At 39.0% G+C, this 21,123-nt stretch overlaps 2 long non-coding RNA genes across 3 annotated transcripts; both read right to left on the bottom strand.

The window, feature by feature from the left end:
- Positions 1-5,550: 5,550 nt before the first annotated feature.
- Positions 5,551-7,192, bottom strand: LOC129718683 (uncharacterized). 2 transcript variants are annotated; one of them, XR_008727007.1, is made up of 3 exons: positions 6,435-7,192; positions 6,200-6,328; positions 5,551-6,137 (listed from the first exon to the last, which is right to left on the bottom strand). It is a non-coding gene; the product is annotated as an uncharacterized LOC129718683 (long non-coding RNA). The 2 variants fall into 2 exon arrangements; XR_008727008.1 differs by having other exon boundaries at positions 6,200-6,315.
- Positions 7,193-10,257: 3,065 nt separating this feature from the next.
- LOC129718684 (uncharacterized) lies at positions 10,258-11,171 on the bottom strand. Its single transcript, XR_008727009.1, has 3 exons — positions 10,547-11,171; positions 10,446-10,489; positions 10,258-10,376 (listed from the first exon to the last, which is right to left on the bottom strand). It is a non-coding gene; the product is annotated as an uncharacterized LOC129718684 (long non-coding RNA).
- Between the last annotated feature and the right edge of the window lie 9,952 nt (positions 11,172-21,123).

Raw genomic sequence — 21,123 nt, 5'->3', positions numbered from 1 at the left:
AAAATAAATTGCAGAGTTTCGTTTTCTCCTACTACAGGAAGTAAAAGCGATTCATTATCATCGTTTACAATAAAATCAGCATCATTTTGATTGAAATCTCCATATATATGAATTTTTGAGTTAGTGTGGGACTCATCATTCACTAATTCTACCGTCCTTAAAAATTTTTCATATGATTGCTTTTTGGCAAAGTGGGGTGGAAAGTAAACAGATACGAAAATATGGATTTCACCCTTCAACAGAACTTTAACCCAGACATCTTCAAATTCGGCATGTTTCTGGGTTATGATTTGCTCAGAATCATGCTGAACCCCAAGTTGAGCGGGCTCGTTGAAACGGTAGGCATGAAAGATGATTGTGACTCATTATTCGCTGGGTACGGATTAAGTATTTCGCCTCGTTGAAAAGAGATATGCTGGAGATTAGGTGGGGGTCGAGAAAATTTATCCTTCGCTGCAGCAAGAAGCACACGGTCTGGTGGTAGTTGGTTGTAGTAGCTGTTGTTAAGATTCCTGTTAAGATTGAGGTAACGATTCGGGATTTGATTGTTGTTATTATTGATGCTGTTATTGTTGTTGTTGGAGTTGTTAATGTTGCGGTTGTTGTAGATGTTATTATTGCGATTGAAGTTATTATTGTTGCGGTTCTGGTGGTTGTTGTTGCTGCGGTTGTTGTAGATGTTATTGTTGTGATTGTAGTTGTTATTGTTGCGGTTCTGGTGGTTGTTATTGCTGCGGTGGTTGTAGATGTTATTGTTGCGATTGTAATTGTCATTGTTGTTCAGGTGGTTGTTATTGTTGCGGTTGTTGTAATTGTTACCATTGCGGTTGTTGTTGTTGTTAGTATTGTTGTTGTAAGCCTGTTGTCGTCGATTCCTCCTTCTTCTGGCTGCATCTGCATTCTTCAACTGTACCAAACGACGCCTTTTACGTTCATCATAATCTGTCCAATCCGCTTTCCAAACTTTTTTTGAACCTAGAAACCGCCAACCTGAATTATTGGCATTATCCAAATTGAGTTCTGTTGCCAAACTTGGAAGTGAAACAGGTGAAGCTATTGGGGGAGTGGCAACACTCGCTGACTTAGATCTTAGTTCTTCGATGCAGGATGACAGAGTTTAAAGCTCATCTACAATGTTTATCTCTAACGGATTGGTTTGTATTGTACAGCTGGTTGCTGTTTCTACAAACAGCTGTCCTAACTGAGAAAGTTCGTTATTTATGCTGTTCAGCGATTCCGTTAATTCGTTCCGAAGTTCGTTCTTGAATTCCGAAAAAGCAATGTTAACGAGCTGCGTCAGGTGATTTTTAAGTGTAGGCATAACACCAGCCACACTGTTGGCTTTGATGTTTGACGTTAGCGCTTGGTTTATTTGTATGAGTGACTTGTCGATACCCTCTAGAGTTTCTGGAATTGTGCTTGGTTGTTCGAGTTGGGTCACAAGTCGATGAATCACCTCTGTATTATCATCAATCAATTTCGTCAGCTTGTTCTGCTGTTTGGTCAACGTGTTCAATTCAAACGATGCCGTTACTAAAAGTTGGCAGGAATCGCAGCACGGTAGCAGAAATGCAGTTGGATCTACGGCTGGTTTATCTTGTTTGTCTTGTTTGTCTTTTTTAACGATACGCAGAGAACTTCTGCTTTTAGCAACTACTTCGGGGGGGCACGATACTCCCACACAGGAGGCATGGAATTTTCGATTACACCCTCCAACACACGACCAGAACACTTCGGCACCGGAGTCTTTCGCGCAGACTTCGCAAATTTGATTCATTTTTACCGACACAAAAACACAACAAGCAAAATGAAAACTAAGCGAAAAACAATAATTTGATATAAATTCGCGCGTGGATAGGAGCTAACAACAAACACGTCCAACTTGGTTGACGACTGACGAAATCTCCCAGGATAAGGCGTGGAGTCGGCAGCAGTTCCGTTATTTGTGTCAGCTGCAACCGGTTAATAATAGCTCTAGGTGGAATGTAGACTGATGCGACCGTAAGGCTCTCACCAGCTATTGTTATATGGCAAGCAACAATTTCTATGCCATCAATTGCTGGGAGAGGAATTCGGAAGAATGGATAGCATTTTTTGATACCAAGAAGCACTCCGCCATAAGAGTTTCCTCGGTCTAAACGAATTATATTGAAATCATGAACGGCTACTGTCGTATCCGTTGATAACCATGTTTCAGATAGCGCGAAAATATCGCATTTGCTATCGTGAAGCAGGAGTTTAAATTTATCTAGTTTGGGAATCAAGCTTCTACAGTTCCATTGTATGATCCTTGTTGTCGATTCGTCACTTCTGTTGTCTGATTTAGACATCGAAGGATACGAACGAGAGGAGGGGCCATTTGGTGCTTAGTTGCTTACCCAACATGCAAATTGTTGGAAGCCAAGCCGAAATCATACTTTTAAGAGTATCGGATAAACCAAAAGTGGTAAATATCCATTCAACTATCATTTTAAATGAAATACGTCCATCAGTAGACGGTATTTCAGATTCCGGAGACAGTTTATTGGCGGGAGCAGATTTCTTTCCCGGTAGTTAGGGAACTCTTTATCAAAAGTGTTGCCCTCAGGATTAAGTTTGAATCCTGGAGGTGACGTCTTAGCAATATTTTGCTTAGAAGGTTGACCTCTTGGGGTGTCTGTATGCGTTTTCTTCTGCTCCTTTCTGGGAAGTTTGGGAAAAGATACGCTTGGTCGTTTCCGCACGGCCCCACTTGACGGAAGAGGTTGATATACCTCTTCGTCATCATTGGAATCATCCGTTTCCAAGCTGGAATACGGATTTTCCTGTTGCTGTAAGGCAGTCTTCAACATTTGTGCAAATGACTGCTTACAGCGTTGTTTCGTAGATTTCTTCAACGCGTCTGAACGTAATTTGTATTTTGGGCACGCTTCAACTTCATGTGGGTCACCACCACAGAGACAGCATCTTGCCTGTTGATCGCCGCAAGTATGGTTAATCTCAGAGATTTCACCACACTTGGAGCATTTCGATTTATTGTTGCAGTAGGTTTTTGTGTGCCCTAACTGCAAACAATTCGTGCATGTCATAACTTTCGGTATGAAAAGTCTTACTGGGAGTCGAAGCTTGAGAGTTCGACATAATCCGGAAGCACTTTTCCCTCGAAAGTGACTCGAAACGAGTCATTCGGGGAGTATTTTCCCGTATTATCCTTGGAATACATTTTCCTGCATTCCAGAATTTTTATTTTTGGGAGGGAGGGATTTTTAAAGCATCCCCCACCTTCCATCACGTCCTTCTCGGTAAGATCCGGTTCGGTGATAACACCCTCAATTTCAACTACGCGTGCCGGTATATAAACACGGTATTCGATGTTGAAATTCGGGTCCAGGACGACATCGTTCGCTTGTCGGGGATCCGAAAATGTTGCCTTCAGTCTATCAGCTTTGACCTTGTAAACTTCGGTCAAGCTCGAGTATTTTTCCTTCAGAGATTTGCACATCTGTACAACTCTAAGAGGCTTGTTTTTGGGTCGAAAATACACGATCCAACGAAGACCAGGTTGGTTCATGTTCGTTAAAACTCTCCACTCCGAAGGAGAAGTTATATTGATTATATATATTTATCAATCGGACTCGGCCTTTACTGGGCCTTATTATTACACCACACTGTAGAATTCAGATTGAAGGAAAGGTACTTGGTGGGAAGCCTGAGAATAAATCCATGCTAAAGTCCTTTGGCAACCACCAAATGGCCTGATTCTACTAAGATTCGAACCTACGACCATCCGCTTACAAAGGCGGACTCTGTAACCTTGCGGCTACGGAGCTCCCCCATGTTGAAGGTTAGATTACAGATAACAGATATCCAAGCTAGAACAAAAAACTCCAGAAATCGTGTGTAAGATTTCAAATTCTTACTCGTTTGGAATGCTAACGACATCTTTCTGCAACTTGGACTTGATCCACTTTAGTGATGGCAGCGCTGGATTATAGTCAAAGCTGCCAGACGCATGAAAGTTCTCACAAATAGTAGAGTAGCTGTTTATGCAACGATATAACACTATGGGCACATCTGTTCAACTGAAGAACCAAAAACGAGGCAAAATCTCTTTATTTTAAGTATCGACATCTAGCGGTGGAGAGCATGCATTTTACACTCGAAATTTCATTACGCTTATATTCCATTCATTCAACAAAAGGACTGTATGAGCTCTCGCCGCTTTTTCATCGAGAGAATCCTTTGTTCTCCCCGGTACTGGTATAGCGAGGGTGCCTTTTCATGATAAACGTACAGTACCACCCGCATACGTGCAACGGTTTTTATGTAGATATATTTTTAATGAATTTCATTGTTGCCCAAGTTGAAAACTGAATATCTTGACTAACGACAATCAATTTTTACATTGTACCCAATGAAGTAAGCAGTGCTTGTACAGCGCGTCTGATATGCATTTCTAGCAATGTTAGGTATAAAAAACGGTACTAGAAATGAATATTATCGTTGCTCGAGAAATTCGGTTTCCAAGTCCAACGAAAATATTCAACTAACAGGTTAAAATAGTTTTAGCAGTCGTGAGGTGTACGATCCAAGAAAATTTGTTAGACAATGTTTGAATGGTTGAAAGATTTTTAGTTTAATTTGTTTCATTGACGTTGATTGTGAATTGTTACTGAATTTCCACTTTAAAGATCTCTTGAATGCGATCCTGTCATAACTTGATTTTGATAGATTCAACTATTCAAGATCACCTTTTTGCCTGGTCATTAAAGCAAAAAAAAATAGTTTTTTGGTACATGTTCAAACTATTGGAGCGAACTGTTCGAACGATGCACTGTAAAATCAATGTAGGATGGAACAGCAAAATATGAATGCGAAAGCTTGGGCACCGATTTGCTGCAGAGTTTTGTTCGAAGTTGCATATCTGTTCTGTGCTATGGGTATTCATGTCGAGCTCGTAAACAAATACCCAGCCGTAAAAATACTCACCTCCATTGACGAGTAATGGAAGATACACAGTTTACGGCTGGGTATTCGTATACGAGCTCGATGTGAAGACCCCTACTGTTTTTGTGAGGTTTGTGTATTTTTTTCCATATCAACACTAAAACAAAAAAATTTATCACAAATATAAGCTGGGATTGAATAAAATTTTCGATTATGTAAAAATTACGACTGCTCAAAATTGCTACATTGAAAAACGGCAACGCTTCTTATTGCAATAATATCGATAAGAGCTGGAAAACTATCGATTTGATCGAATCATTGATCACTAAGTGCTCTTAGCGCCACCATACTGCGTATTGCGACATGCTAAAAAACCGTTGCGTCTTTTTACACATGAAGCAAAATAAGCTTGGATGTCTGTTATCTGTGGTTAGATTAATGTTTAATTATTTTTCGTCGACCTAACTTCGCCCAAACTTCGCCTAGGCCACTTACTGTAAAGCCTGTATTACACTCTTTGATCGAGCGTCAAATATTTGTCACTTTTTGACAGATAAAAATTTGGTCAAAGATAATTATTTGTCACTCTCCAATTTTAACATGGGGCAAACACGAGCAACCCGCATAAACAAATACCATACACGAATTGTTTTCCGTATAGTATCTTAACCATTTATAAAACAGTTACATAACCATTTACATACCATATCAGCTTCAGTTTTGACCATCTAGTTCATAGTAAACTGAGAAATAACCATTTGGTGAACTAGGCGTTAGGTATGGTTACCATTCAAAAACAGCGATTTTCCCGAACATATTTTTTTCGATATTATACACGATATGGTAAACTAATAATCCAAAATTTTGTACTAAAACTATTCTTCAAATAGTATAAATATGTTATTTTGCAGTAGTTTCCAGTTGTTCAGGTATCATTTCATGAATGGTATATTTATATTGATTTATATTCTGATAATCGTTCGTGGAATAGTCGTGATATTGTTTTGAATATAAAGATTGTTAGTGGCGATTTCTTTATTTTTTGCAAAATCATGTTTTTGTTTTTCAGCTGCAGATATCATCACTTGCCAGCCATCTTGCACATTTCTTTTTGTGACTGGTCATATTTGTATTCTTCCAGGCTGCGAGGGGCGCTGTTTTGCATTTGTCGTCGTGCAATGTGGACTTCAACATCGTTCTGCTCGGAGATACTGGATAGAAAAAAGGATTGTATAAATACTAAAGCCGAAAGATTTGTGACCAATTTGATTACCTTTCATTATAGTTTGACAAACACCTGCGACTACAGCGTTTACTGGAAGATATCTCTTCGTTTTTCGATGGAGCTTCAACCGTTAAAGTTGTGGTGGACAAACAGTGCTCATTATCCTATTTGAGGATACTGAATATAAATAGTTTAAGTCATTCAGTTTAGTACAGTAATAACTGATGAAAGACATTATCACGAACAGTTACCATACTTCATTAAGTACAGTTAAAATCCTTACCGCTTCAGCAATGGTTTTTGATTATGCGGGAAACAACAACCATGATGTCAAATAAATTTGACCATTATGTCAAAAGGTCAAATATTTGACCATTAGACAAAGAGTGTACTGTCGTGACCAAGGGATTGGTATGGTAGCCTTCAAGCGTAACGAACATCTTTTTCTGTACCGTTCATCACAAAACTTTCTTTTACGCCGTCACAATTTGCTTCTATTTGTTTTGGGGCACAATTATTGTACAAAATATCACTCAGAATATCACATTACATACAAAAATTTTGAGAAATTGCTCAAAATTATCCGATATGCTGTCAATAACTGCAGTCAACATTTCGTCGGTTTGCCCGAATCAACATAAGATAAGGGTAAACTGACCATTTTTCGGGTGCCAGTGCCAGTGATGTTGGTAACGCGTCAAACGTATGGTAGCTGACAGCGGTGCCATCCCCGTGGTCGTGACGCTTTTTACGATGGCTCTCCATATCGCGTCCGTTGCTGCCGAATATCGTCAACTGTAGGGATGGGCGATACTCGTATCGATACCAACGGTATCGATACATGGAGCTAAAGTATCGATCATTTTGGCATCGATAGCGATATCGATACTTTGCCAACGATACTTTGAAACGATACCGATACTACCGATGCCTTCTATTGGGGATAGGCGATACCAGTATCGATGCCAACGGTATCGATACATCGGCCAAAAGCATCGAGTATTTTGGCATCGATACTTTCTATACCGATACCACGATACTTGGTATCGTTTTGTGCAAAAGTATTCGAGTACTCAGGTATCGATACTTCGGACAGTATCGCCCATCCCTAGTCAACTGAATGATCTCTGTTTTTCATTCGCTCTATTTTCCAGCCTCAAGTAAAATAAAGCTGCGCTTCATTCTAGGGAACCTGTATATTAGAGAAATGACAAGACACTCACCGTTAAGGCAACTGTCAACATCAAAACGGATAACGGCAATGCAAAATTATACAGCTCGCCCGTTTTGATGTTGACAGTTGTCTTAACGGTGAGTGTCTCGGCGTCTCTCTGGTGTATAGGCTGACTACTTCATTCTTACTCTTTCTCTCTCTCTCTTCATGTGCTGTGGGTCCCGCACCACCGTATTAGCTCTTTACCCGTTCTCTCTCACTCAATTCACAAACTCTCATTCAACCGATTATTCTCTCGTCTAGGACTAGCGAACCTATACATTAGAGAAATGACAAGACACTCACCGTTAAGGCAACTGTCAACATCAAAACGGATAACGGCAATGCAAAATGATACAACTCGCCCGTTTTGATGTTGACAGTTGCCTTAACGGTGAGTGTCTAGGCGTCTCTCTGGTGTATAGGCTGACTATCTAGGACCGAGTGCTTTCGTTTTTCGATAGTCAGATTTTTTTTTTTTTATTCTTGCGTTTTGCTTTTGATCGCTGCGTTTTTGTATTTACACGCTAAATGTTTAATGGTGTTTGCCCCTCTTCTATTCACACGTCACTTGTTTCTTATACACTATAATCCCTACATGTACTACAGGCTTAAGGCATTTGATTGTTTTCAAAGTGATCAATACAACATCAAAATACTTCTGGAGTTGGTTTGCGGCCGGTGTTACAAATAAAGATTTTAGAATTTATATACTTGGCGATAACTGTACATTATATTCAGAGCCGGATTTAAGAGGGGGCCCAGGGGGCCCGGGCCCCGGGCCTCCACATTTTTAGGGCCCCCACAAAACGAGAAAAAGTTCTTTTCTCTATCAAAAATGAGATTCAATCAAAAGTTCAATTTACAGCAAGAAAATTTGAACAGACCATTTCAATTTGAAACTTTTCTCCAGTGTTATTTTTTCGCGAGCGCCAATATCACAACTACATCCAAGATCCTTCGATCCTCTTGGAATGACACACATTAACACACCATTTGAATCGAACCAGCGCGCATGGGAGATCAAGCAGGAAAGAAAATACATAATCCACAAGTTTTTTTAATGCATTGCTGTTGATTCCGAAAATTAGTTTACTTGTCCGAATCAGGGATACCAGATTTGCGTTGTAAAATGCAAATGTTCAGAGTCCGTGCGCAGCTTTTATTGACCTGCAGATGTGTGTAGTTTTTTCCTAGTTCCTGTAGATTATTGCCAGCGTAGCCTTATATTTGCGCAGTCTTACTCGAATTGTGTGCAAATTTTTGCCTGCGGATCGCATTTTTTTTTTCAATTTGCGGCAGGTTCTTTTTCAGATATCAAGAAAAAATTTCCGGATTTCGAGCAGTTGCAGACATCTTTCGAAAACATCTGGCATCTCTGGTCCAATTCAGTTAGATCTGGCTATAAACAGTGAACAAGAACCGAATTTATTATTATATTTATTCAAAATGAGCTGTCACCACAAAACCTCGCGTATATCAAAGTGGAGCTCAAAAAAGATGATTACATGAAGAAAAAAATCAAAAACTCGTTAGTGCCTTGCAAAAATTATTTTATTTAAGGATTTATTTGAGCCTAATGAGCTCGAACGCAACTGGAGAAAGGTCTTTATCGAAGATGAAACCAATTGAAAATAGGTTGCGTACGACTATGAAGAGTGGAAGGCTGTCAAACTTAGCATTGTTAAGTTGAGAGTACAATATTCTGAAGGAGCTGAATGTTGATTTTACAATCAATAAGTTCTCTGCAAAAAAAAACTCGTAAAAAAAAAACTAGCAAATTTTTGGTAACTTTTCAATAACAAATAAATGTTTTTAACTCGTACGATAAAAAAACGGGTTTGTTTTATTTTGGGGGCCCCACTGAAAACTGGGTCCCGGGCCCCCAAAATCGTAAATCCGGCTCTGATTATATTTAAAGAACAACAATACCTAATCCCAAAGAATACGAAATACACTTGTCGAATAGTCGACTAAGGGTGCAAAAATGAAATGCCATAATATCATCCAAAGCGCTTGGTGGTATTAAAACATTTCGCTGTCGAAACGTGACCCTTCTTGCTTATTTGGACACAGACTTTGCAGCCATATTATCGGTAGTACAGGTCAATTACGGGGATAGCGCTACGATTTTGTTGGATACTAACAATACTAACAGTCTCTCTCGAGCCAGGATTCGAACATACGACACCTGACTAACTTGTTAGGCCAACATAGTACCTTGAGACTAGAGTTTATAATTTTTTTCTTGAGATTAAAATTTTATTTGCCATCCCCGAAACAAAAATCATTTTATGTAGTACACTGGAAATTGTAACATTGGGCCATATTACTGATTACTGATACTCGACTACTGTAATAGGGTATTCGTAGCAGTACTTTTTTTTTAGTCTTAAATAGTAAGTAAATGTAAATGTATAATAGATGTTTGAAAATGAAAGAGGTTGCAAAGGAGTCCGGCTTCGCATGGTGCAACTTGGGTAAGGCCTTCGTCATGCTGAACGCCAACGCGAGCGATCGGGCGAGAAACCAACCGTAGGTTATTGAACAGCCGTAGGTAGAGCTGTTTATTAACCCACGGCAAGGTTCTCGCCCCATCGCTTTCGATGGCATTCAGTATGACAGAGACGGTCTCTCTGAGAGACCTAACGCTACACTCAAAGAAATCGACACGACATTATAAAGTGTTTTACACTTGATTTCGCCCTACTGGTCAAAACATATAGAATTCATATGCGAAACACTTTAGAATTATTTATCGTGCAACACCTCATTTCCAAAAGGAAAACACTCTCAATTCTCGTGTTATGACATATAGACATAAAGTGTTCGGGTTTTGAATCTCAAATGAATGTTTATCGATGATTTTCATTCGATTTCAAAATGAAAACAGTTTTACATGGAAATTATTGCATATAATGCAACCTTTGTTTTATTTATAAAACTTAAAATTTAATTTTATCTATAATAATCCATCATCAAATATAAACTTTACTTCTCTGTTGAAGAAGCCTGTAAAGCGAAATAAAAATTTAATTAATTTAATTGTATTAATCAATGTTTAGGTAAGCAAATACTTACCTCTAGCGTAAAGATGCTTTCATCAGAATCTCTGTGATCTTGTGCTAGAAGAACGTAATAAGATTAGAATTGGATTCTTTTACGTGACATAAATGACTTACCTTGCAAACATTTACAAATTTAGTCCGGAGAATCGTCGAGCTTCTAAGCCGTATGACACTCGCTGACTGGAATGGAATGGAATCTGTCGCCATTTTGCTACTTTTTAGCACAAACGGCACTTCATTTGACACATAAAAACAAAACAAATCAACCGAAAGTGTTTCGCACATGCAATTCACTTGGAAGGGATGTTGGAATCATACGTAAATGAAGTGCGGCTCATGGAATGGTAAGTTGATGTGTGTGACAACTTGAAATGAAAGTGAAAAATGATTGAATTCGATAAAAAATTATTCAAAGAACAATTCGGAGTCATTTTCATATCCAATTGATGAAACACTTGAATGGAGCGTGCGCAGTTTTTTTAGTGTAGGACACAACAATTGCTAGAGTTAGAGTTCTCCAAGCGAAAACACACGAACACTACGACACGGCCCGCTTTACACTGTATATTGAAATTTGTGAGAGTGTGAATCAAACTCGGTAGTTTTTTACACGCTCCCTAAGATGAATTCAAAAATAATTAGAAAACAATTCATTTCCATAAAAAGTGAAACAACACGAAAATTGAGTAACTCTGTTGTTATTCAAAATTGTGTAACCATAGTATGGGCAAATACTGTGTATTTATTACTCAGAACGATGTATACAATTGAACTCATTTTTTGTGCTTAATAAAACTCATTCAATTCTTAAAAAATATCAGTTTATGTGTACAAAATTATCCATTTATTGAATTTAAAACTACTCAGTTTTAAAATTAAAACCTACACCGATTTAGATTTTGAAACTATCAAGTTTTTGAATAGAAAAATATTCATTTTTGAATTTAAGACTAACCATTTTCAGAATTTAAAAGTACTCAGTTTAAGAATGGAAAACCACTCAGTTTTAAATGTGATGTTAGCGTAGAAAGGGAGGTTTGTGCCAGTAACAGTCAGAACAAAACAAAACTTAGGTTACATTCTATCTGAACGGTGTCTAATTATATTTATTTTTAAGTATATTTTGCTCTTTTTTTGTGATGCATAATCACTTGATATTTTACTCTCCCACAAATTTCCTGATGACACGAATAACCTGAAAACTTTTGGTTCCTTAGAATGAATAATGAAAAAAGTTTATATGTGTACCCTAAAGCTTTTTAAAATGTCCGTGACCACCTTCTCAGCGATTTTCTCATTTTTTGGAATCACTCAAACAGCCACAAGAACAGATAACACGGCCGCAAAGGTTAAATAATGGCGCACAAATGTTGAATCATGGTGCCACCTTTTCACTCGTGTCAAATAATGGCGTCGTTTTTTCATGCTTAGTACTCAAAATTGAGTTATAGTGGTAAATTCAAAAATGAGTTATTCTAGATTAATCTAAAATCAGTGTAAAAATTACACAGAATCACCAAATGCGGTATTCATTTTTTGACGTTTCCATGGAACTTATGAAATTGAATTAAAACTAATTCATTCGCCGTGTTACTTTTCACGAGCGTGTATGCACGCTCCCTAAAATGAATTCAAAAATAATTAGAAAACAATTCATTTCCATAAAAAGTGGAACAACACGAAAATTGAGTAACTCTGTTGTTATTCAAAATTGTGTAACCATAGTATGGGCAAATACTGTGTATTTACTATTCAGAACGATGTATACAATTGAACTCATTTTTTGTGTTTAATAAAACTCATTTAGTTCTCAAAAAATATCAGTTTATGTGTTCAAAATTATCCATTTATTGAATTTAAAACTACTCAGTTTTAAAATTAAAACCTACACCGATTTAGATTTTGAAACTATCAAGTTTTTGAATAGAAAAATATTCATTTTTGAATTTAAGACTAACCATTTTCAGAATTTAAAAGTACTCAGTTTAAGAATGGAAAACCACTCAGTTTTAAATGTGATGTTAGCGTAGAAAGGGAGGTTTGTGCCAGTAACAGTCAGAACAAAACAAAACTTAGGTTACATTCTATCTGAACGGTGTCTAATTATATTTATTTTTTAAGTATATTTTGCTCTTTTTTTGTGATGCATAATCACTTGATATTTTACTCTCCCACAAATTTCCTGATGACACGAATAACCTGAAAACTTTTGGTTCCTTAGAATGAATAATGAAAAAAGTTTATATGTGTACCCTAAAGCTCTTTAAAAGGTCCGTGACCACCTTCTCAGCGATTTTCTCATTTTTTTGGAATCACTCAAACAGCCACAAGAACAGATAACACGGCCGCAAAGGCTAAATAATGGCGCACAAATGTTGAATCATGGTGCCGCCTTTTCACTCGTGTCAAATAATGGCGTCGTTTTTTCATGCTTAGTACTCAAAATTGAGTTATAGTGGTAAATTCAAAAATGAGTTATTCTAGATTAATCTAAAATCAGTGTAAAAATTACACAGAATCACCAAATGCGGTATTCATTTTTTGACGTTTCCATGGAACTTATGAAATTGAATTAAAACTAATTCATTCGCCGTGTTACTTTTCACGAGCGTGTGCTCTCTTTCAGATGACAGTTCTCACAGGTGACAAAAAATTCTTACAGCTAACAAAGAAAAATCGAATACATCGCACTAATACAAATGCGCCTGGAGAACTCTATTAGTGATGGGAAATATCGCCCAGAACGGACATCGATAACAATCGATATTTTCGGGGCTTTTATCGATATTATCGATAAGTATCGATAATTTGACAGTTAACGTTTGCGGTAAAAAAAATGACTTTTTTCAGATGTCGATGAATGATGGTGATGTCTTAGAGATAATTGAGTTGGATAAATTTCCCATGCAAGGTAATCATGTTAGCTTCCTCGCAAAAAAATATTACGTACTTGCGTGCGGCCTTCCGGCAGTTAACCGGAACATTCGCCATGGCGGACGAAAACAATTGAATAAAAGCCATTTTTTTAGGCTCTTTCTTCTTTTTTTTTATTAATTCCTCCTCCGTTTTCGCGACAAAATTGTTGGAATAGATCTTGCGTTTCAAGTTTGCCCAGAGATTCTCGATGGGAAGCAGCTGGGGGACATTGGGCGGATTCGCCGATTTCGGTACCACATCGATATTCAGCCGCTCCATCTCCTCCAACGATCGCTTCGAGTAGTTGGCCGACGCAAAATCTGGCTAGAACACCGTGTCTTCGCGCTTATGGTATTTCTTGATGAACGACGCAACTTCTGGCAGACACTTCGTACTATAAATATCCCCGTTCACGGCCAGCCCGGAGCGAAAGAAAAGCAACTTTGAGATCCCTATCTTGCTGATTGTCAGCCACAGCCGCACCTTCTTGGGGAATGTGGTCTGTGAAATAAACTCTACCTCGATACTCACTTCCTTCGTGGTAGAGGTGGGCAATCCGCTCACGAACTGATCTAAAGAGCTGGTTCTTTAAAGTGAGCGAGTGATCTATCGCTCTTTTTAAAAGAGCGGTAACTCACCCTTTACTTCAAGCAAAAAGCTGATAGCTGATTTTGTTGATCAGCACCGCAAGCGAGAGCCATGTAAAAGCTTTACACCCCAAGCGCAAAGCGGCGTGCGACACTGCAATAGAACTCCAAGAAACCAGCAGCCTGCTCCCCTATGCATAACCATTCACTAGCCGCGGGAATAAAAATTAAAATTTACTTGCCACAGTTCACACACAGGCACACGGGCTGGCTAACGATGAGAACGCACACGAAAGAATGACAAAAGTGGAACGAAAAGAACTAAAGAACTGGTTCACTGATCTTTTGAATCTATGCAGGCAATCCGCTCGCGAGCTGATCAGAAAATGTTCAAAAGATCAAAATCTTCTAATCACGAGCGGATTGCCTGCGAGCTGAACAAAAAAACCATCAGAAGAACCAGTTCTTTCAAGAGCGGAAAAGAACTGAGTCTTCTGAGTCAGCCTGCGAGCGGATTGCCAGAAGATCAGTGAATCAGTTCTTTCGTTCTTTTCGTTCCATATCCATTCGTGTGTGTACTCGGTGTTAGTCAACCCGTGTATCTGTGTATGGACTGTGGCAAGTTGATTTTTTGCATGCTCTCGCGGCTGGCTGGTGGATGGGTGATGGGAAATTCAAGTTATACATAGCAGAGCAGACGTTTGGTGGCAGCTTGTTTCTGGGAGTTCTATTGTAGATTTGCGCGCGACCTTGCGCTTGGCATGGTAAGTCGGGTGTGAAGCTTTCAAATGGCTCTCGCTTGCGGTGTCTGATAATTAGCTACACTGATCAGCGTTGCCACTGAGTTTTGAATAAAATCTGGCAAAACGAAAATGAAAAGTCTGGCAAAAATCTGTCACTCATTTTTGGATAAAATTCCTGGCAGAATTGAAAGTGATGACTTTTTTTTTTGCTCTCGCCGGGTGTAGGTAGGTAAAGGCCAGGCACGGCCCATCTCGCAGTAATGACCTTTTTGCGAGACGACGCGAATGAAATCTGGCAAATATCTGGCAGATTCTGAGGTTTATCTGTTTGTCTGGCGCGCAAACAGAAATCTGGCAAAATCCAGATTTATCTGGCACAATGGCAACGCTGACACTGAAAGAAAACAAAAATTATGTAGGAACGAAAAGAGCGAGTGAGCTGTTTCAAAGAACAAGTTCACCTTAACCGCTCTGATCCGCTCACTATAGTGACCCATTTTTCCCACCTCTACTTCGTGGGGGAGGTAAAATACCAAGAGCCCTGCTAGTCGTTGCCATCCAGGGTGAGATAGGTCTAGTCGTCCATCACCACTGCCACGTCGCGATTCATCGGGAAAATCGGCTTGACCATCTTATTCAACCGCTGTCGCTGCGTCATTGCCTGCAGCTCCGAGACTGCCGCTTCCTGACATATATGTCCTTGTTCTCCAGATACTTTTTCACTGTTTTAGCGCATGCACCAACCTCCCAGCCAAGTGCACGTAGCGATTTAGCCACTTTTCCCTCGGTCTTCCTCTTCAGCATCCTTTAAAGCTTTTTGTCGCTCAGGGTCGTTGGCCGTCCGGAACTGGGCTTTCTTCCGATGCTCTGATCGTTGTCCAATAGTGTCAAGATGTTGTAGATGTCAGAATAGGCATACCCGGCGTCCACTAAGTGTTGCACGATGTCCGTTTTTGACGCGGCGGAGTACCGTTCTTTGAACGCGCACACTTCTGAACGAAGTAGCTTCACTTTTTTCACTATCACAGTTAGAGTTTGACTGATAGATCTGTCAAATTTTTTTGGTAAGTCATGGGTTACTATGATTGATGATGCATGAGTAGTTTTGTCAGTGCGATTAATGGTAAATTCATGAAAAAGCGGCAATTTTTGTCCATTTTTTCATCGCAAATGTTATTCGACAAATGCAATTTTGATATGTAAATCTGTTAAAAACAGAGACAATGATGGCCCAAACAGGATGGGTACGTTTGCGTTGCATTGACGTTAATTTGACAGTAAATGTATGGGCTAACTGTCAAATTGCCGCAAACGCAGCCGCAACGTATCCATTGTGTTGAGGCCTTGAATGACAAATCTTACGATACAGAGAAAGAAAATTCAAACAACCGGACGAGTTAAACAGTTTGTTTTGGAAAGTCTTCGGGTTTCACGCCGGGAGTGCTTTCTACGGAGTAGTTTCAAGCCGAAGTTCGTTTTGAAGGTTGTATAATAAGTGAAATAATTGAAGCAGGCGAAATTCTGTCAATTTTTAAATGGCCAAAACTTTGCGAAAAACGAATCAATTTTGACAAAACAGGTATCATTTGGAAAACTGTCCTAGTTTCCTAGTATTACTTGAGAACTGGATGTGACCAAGGGTTACTGGAAATGTTTCAGATTTCCGAAGTGCGTGCCAAAGTGTACATTTTTGCAACGCGTAGAACTTTTCCTGACATTCTGTTTCACTCAGGTTTATATGTTGTCAATAAATCAGAATTTATTTCGAGTTCATTGGTAGCCAAAGATTGAAAATTAGCCAAGGAATCATCGAGGTATGAATTTATTAAGTGTGGGTGTTGATTTTGGCGGTTTTTCCCTGTTGGGTACAAATTTTCTTTGAGCTTGCAGCACTCTAGCAGAATTCAATCGAACATTGTGGATGTAATGGCCTTATAAAACCAAGCAACTTTGCAAACTTGCGTTTGAAAATTTATCTGGATTAACATTTAAAAAGGTCAGATTATTTTCACGCCGATTGTCTCTAAAAGGTTATTTATGCAGATTTTTAAAGTAACGTGGCTTTTTACGCGAATTATTGAATTAAAGCGGTTTATCAAGCGGATTTCTGAATTAACATGGTTTTTTTCACGAGGCATGTATTCTCCTACTCTGTAAAAAAAAAAACAATTTAAAAAACAAAAAATGATTTTAGATAATATCGGTGACCTCAAAATTTTTTAAATGGAGTATTTTAGATAGACAATTCAGTTGCCTAAAACGTTCTATGCGTTGCAAAAATGTACACTTTGACACACACACTCTTGAAATCCGAAACATTTTCGGTATAGGTTGTTCACGCCAAGTTCCAAGCTAGGATAGTTTTCCAGTGAAATGAAACCGGTCATCAAAATTGATTCATTTTTCGTAAAGTTCTGGCCATTTAAAATTTGATAGAGTTTTATTTATCTCAATTATTGTGTCTACCCGCTGTAAAAATCAGCACACTTTTTTGGCGCAACAATATTGTTGATTTTGATTTTTAGTGAAACTAAAAATTGTTTGTTGGCTAGGAACTTTAAACTTAAACTGTTCCCAGTTAAACTTAACAATTACCAGAGAATTACCAATAGACTGCCGCTATGCATGTCCATCATATTATGAGAGTTGGCAAGCCAAAGAAAATGCATTTTATTACAATTCCGTATCATTGCTTTTTATGAGATGGTGCAAAAAGTTTGGATATTTTTTTAAAGTTCTCCAGTAGGTACTATGTTGTCGAATTCATCTGTTCTTAGGAAACTAAAAACTATAAATACCTTTTTAGTTACCATTTTTTCTCAGAAACTCAGTGACACCCCGGGGCGAACCTTTACACCACCCTAAACAATGCTAAATCTTGTCGAACAGCAACACCCAACAAATACCTAGCGGCAAAAGCAACTCCTGGGGTAGGGTAGGTGAGGTCTCCTTTTTTTGGGTCTCCTCCAGTAATAGTAGTCAGCCTATACACCAGAGAGACGCCGAGACACTCACCGTAAAGGCAGCTGTCAACATCAAAACGGGCGATCTGTATAATTTTGCATTGCCGTTATCCGTTTTGATGTTGACAGTTGCCTTAACGGTGAGTGTCTTGTCATTTCTCTAATGTATAGGTTCGCTAAGTAATAGTCAGCCTATACACCAGAGAGACGCCGAGACACTCACCGTTAAGGCAACTGTAAACATCAAAACGGGCGATCTGTTTAACGGTGAGTGTCTTGTCATTTCTCATATCTATTCGCGTTGACGGTGTTGCTGATATTTGTTTGGTTTTTGCATGCGAAAAAGAAGGAAGGAAATATTTTTGCTTTTGTCATCACGCACATTTTGACAATTGCATATGAGAGTTCACGTAGGTGCGAACAGCCTTCAAAATCTCTTTCAACGCGAATAACCCGAATAGGTTCACTATCCAGTAACCAGCCGCACTGACTTGTGCTCACCCTTATAAAATCGATAATTATCGTTAACGTCAAAAAATTAACGATAATATCGATGTCCGGCATTTATCGATATTATCGATAAGTATCGATAAGTTTCCCATCACTAAACTCTATAGACCTTTTCACGTACGAATGTATTAGTGCACCTAGTTGAGGAAAGTATTTACAAATCGCCTTTTTGTTTGCTATGCTATGTTTTTGGCAGCTGGACAAATATTCAGTTGAATACTTATTATAAGTTCTAAACTCGTTTCTGAATGAATTTTTCATTCGTGATCATGAATCGGGGGAAGCTGCTGAACATTATCGACCAAAAATGGTAAAAAGTGATAAAAAGTTGGAGCAACGAGATGCGATGATTTACAGTTTGGAGGAAACAAATCAACTTTACATGAGTTTACACGTTCATTAGTGTGTGTAGGTGAAAAGTCACTTATCTCTATAGTAATGGGGGAAATATCGATATTTATCGTTAATATCGATAGATTCTTCAGTTCGATAATATCGTTGAATTTAAGCGCTAACGATAATTATCGATCAGTCACAGGCGGCAATTCAGGTGGCACAAAGTAAGCGAATTATTTCTTGCACTTGCAAAATATTTTATAGTAGGTATCCAAAATAGCCAATTATTGTTCCCAATTCTTCACTGGCCGAATAGACTTCGGTAAAATTCACAAGTGAACAAACATTATCCTTGCTTTTGCGACACCGCAACCTCTTCTAAAATTATCGATAATTTATCGATAGAATCGATTGCAGCTTGGAACCATAGAGTTCTCCAGGTGCGTTTCTTAGTGCGATGTTTACGATTTATTTTTTGTTAGCTGTAAGAATTTTTTGTCACCTGTGAGAACTGTCATTTGAAAGAGAGCATAAAAAACCAGAGTCTATGTTTTAGTGATGGGAAATATCGCCCAGAACGGACATCGATAACAATCGATAATTCCGAGACTTTTATCGATATTATCGATAAGTATCAATAATTTGACAGCTGACGTTTGCGGTGAAAAAAATTTTTTCAGATGATGAAAAAAAACTATTTCAGATGGCGATGAAAAAAAAACTATGACAGATAATAGAGTTGGATAAATTTCCCATGAAAGGTTGTCATGTTAGCTTCCTCACAAAAAATATTACGTCCTTGCGTGCAGCCTTCCGACAGTTAACCGGAACATTCGCCATGGCGGACGAAAACATGCGTGTAGCCATGTTTTTAAGCTCTTTCTTCGTTTTTTTTAATTTCTCCTCCGTTTTCGAGACAAAATTGTTGGAATAGATCTTGCGCTTCAAATTTGCCCAGAAATTCTCGATGGGAAGCAGCTGAAGGACATTGAGCGGATTCGCCGACTTCGGTACCACATCAATATTCAGCCGCTCCATTTTCTCCAACGATCGCTTCGAATAGTTGGCCGACGTCAAATCTGGCCAGAACACCGTGTCTTCGCGCTTATGGTATTTCTTGATGAACGACGCAACTTCTGTCAGGCACTTCGTACTCAGGGATGCCACATGTACAGATTAATCTGTATTTTACAGATTTTTGGCCGAAGTAACGGTACAGAATCTGTATATACAGATATACAGATTTTCGTCGAAAAGTACAGATTTACAGATTTTTCGAAATTGACATTAATTTTTAAAAACAATCCAAATTTTATTTCATTAAGTATTGAGCAAATTGAACATATTTTCAACTCCTCACACGTTTTAAGCTAAAAATTTCGTTCATGTACGTTTATGTAAAACTCAAAAAATACAAAGTTCTTTGTGTTTAAACAACACAGATTTTTTTTACAGAAATTTTTGTTCCAGATACAGATGTTCAGATTTTTTCAAGGGAAAACACAGATTTAAATGTGGCAACCCTGTTCGTACTATAAAATTCCCCGTTCACGGCCAGCCCGGAGCGAAAGAAGAGCAATTTTGACATCCCTTTCTCGCTGATTGACAGCAACAGCCGCACCTTCTTGGGGAACTTGGTCTGTGAAATAAACCTTACCTCGATGCTCACTTCCTTCGTGGGGGAGGTAAAATACGGAGAGCCCTGCTAGTCGTTGCCATCCAGGGTGAGATAGGTCTAGTCGTCCAATACCACTGCCGCGTCGCGATTCGCCGGGAAAATTGACTTGACCATCTTCAACCGCTGCCGCTGCGTCATTGCCTGCAGCTCCAAGACCAGTGGACGGGACTGCCGCTTCCTGCATGTGTGTCCATGTTCTCCAGATGCTTTTTCACTGTTTTAGAGCACGCACCAATCTCTCTGCCAAGTGCACGCAGCGATTTAGCCACTTTTCCCTCGGTCTTCCGCTTCAGCATTCCTTGGAAGCTTCTTGTCGCTCAGGGTCGTTGGCCGTCCGGAATCGGGCTTTCTGTCGATGCTTTGATCGTTGTCCAATAGTGTCAAGATGTTGTAGATGCCAAAACCGACATACCCGGGGTCCACAAAGTGCCGCACGATGTCCGTTTTTGACGCGGCGGGGTACCGTTCTTTGAACGCGCACATTTCTGAACGGAGTAGCTTCACTTTTTTCGCCATCACAGTTAGAGTTTGACTGATAGGGCTGTCAATTTTTTTTTGCTAACTCATGGGTTACTATGATTGGTGATGCATGAGTAGTTTCGCCAGTGCGATCGAAGGTAAACCCATGAAAAATCGGCAATTTTTGTCCATTTTTTTTTACCGCAAACGTTATTCGACAAATGCAATTTTGCTATATAAATTCGTTAAAAACAGAGACAGTGATGGCCCAAACAGAATGGATACGTTGCGTTGCGTTGACGTCAATGTGACAGTAAATGTATGGGCTAACTGTCAAATTGCCGCAAACGCAGCCGCAACGTATCCATTGTGTTAAGGCCTTGAATGACAAATCTTACGATACTGCAAATGAAAATTCAAACAACCGGACGAGTTAAACAGTTTGTTTTGGAAAGTCTTCGAGTTTTACGCCGAGAGTGCTTTCTACGGAGTAGTTTCA

Source organism: Wyeomyia smithii, chromosome 1 (assembly GCF_029784165.1).
Source record: "Wyeomyia smithii strain HCP4-BCI-WySm-NY-G18 chromosome 1, ASM2978416v1, whole genome shotgun sequence".
NCBI lineage: Eukaryota > Metazoa > Arthropoda > Insecta > Diptera > Culicidae > Wyeomyia > Wyeomyia smithii.
This window is presented reverse-complemented; position numbering and strand designations above follow the sequence as displayed.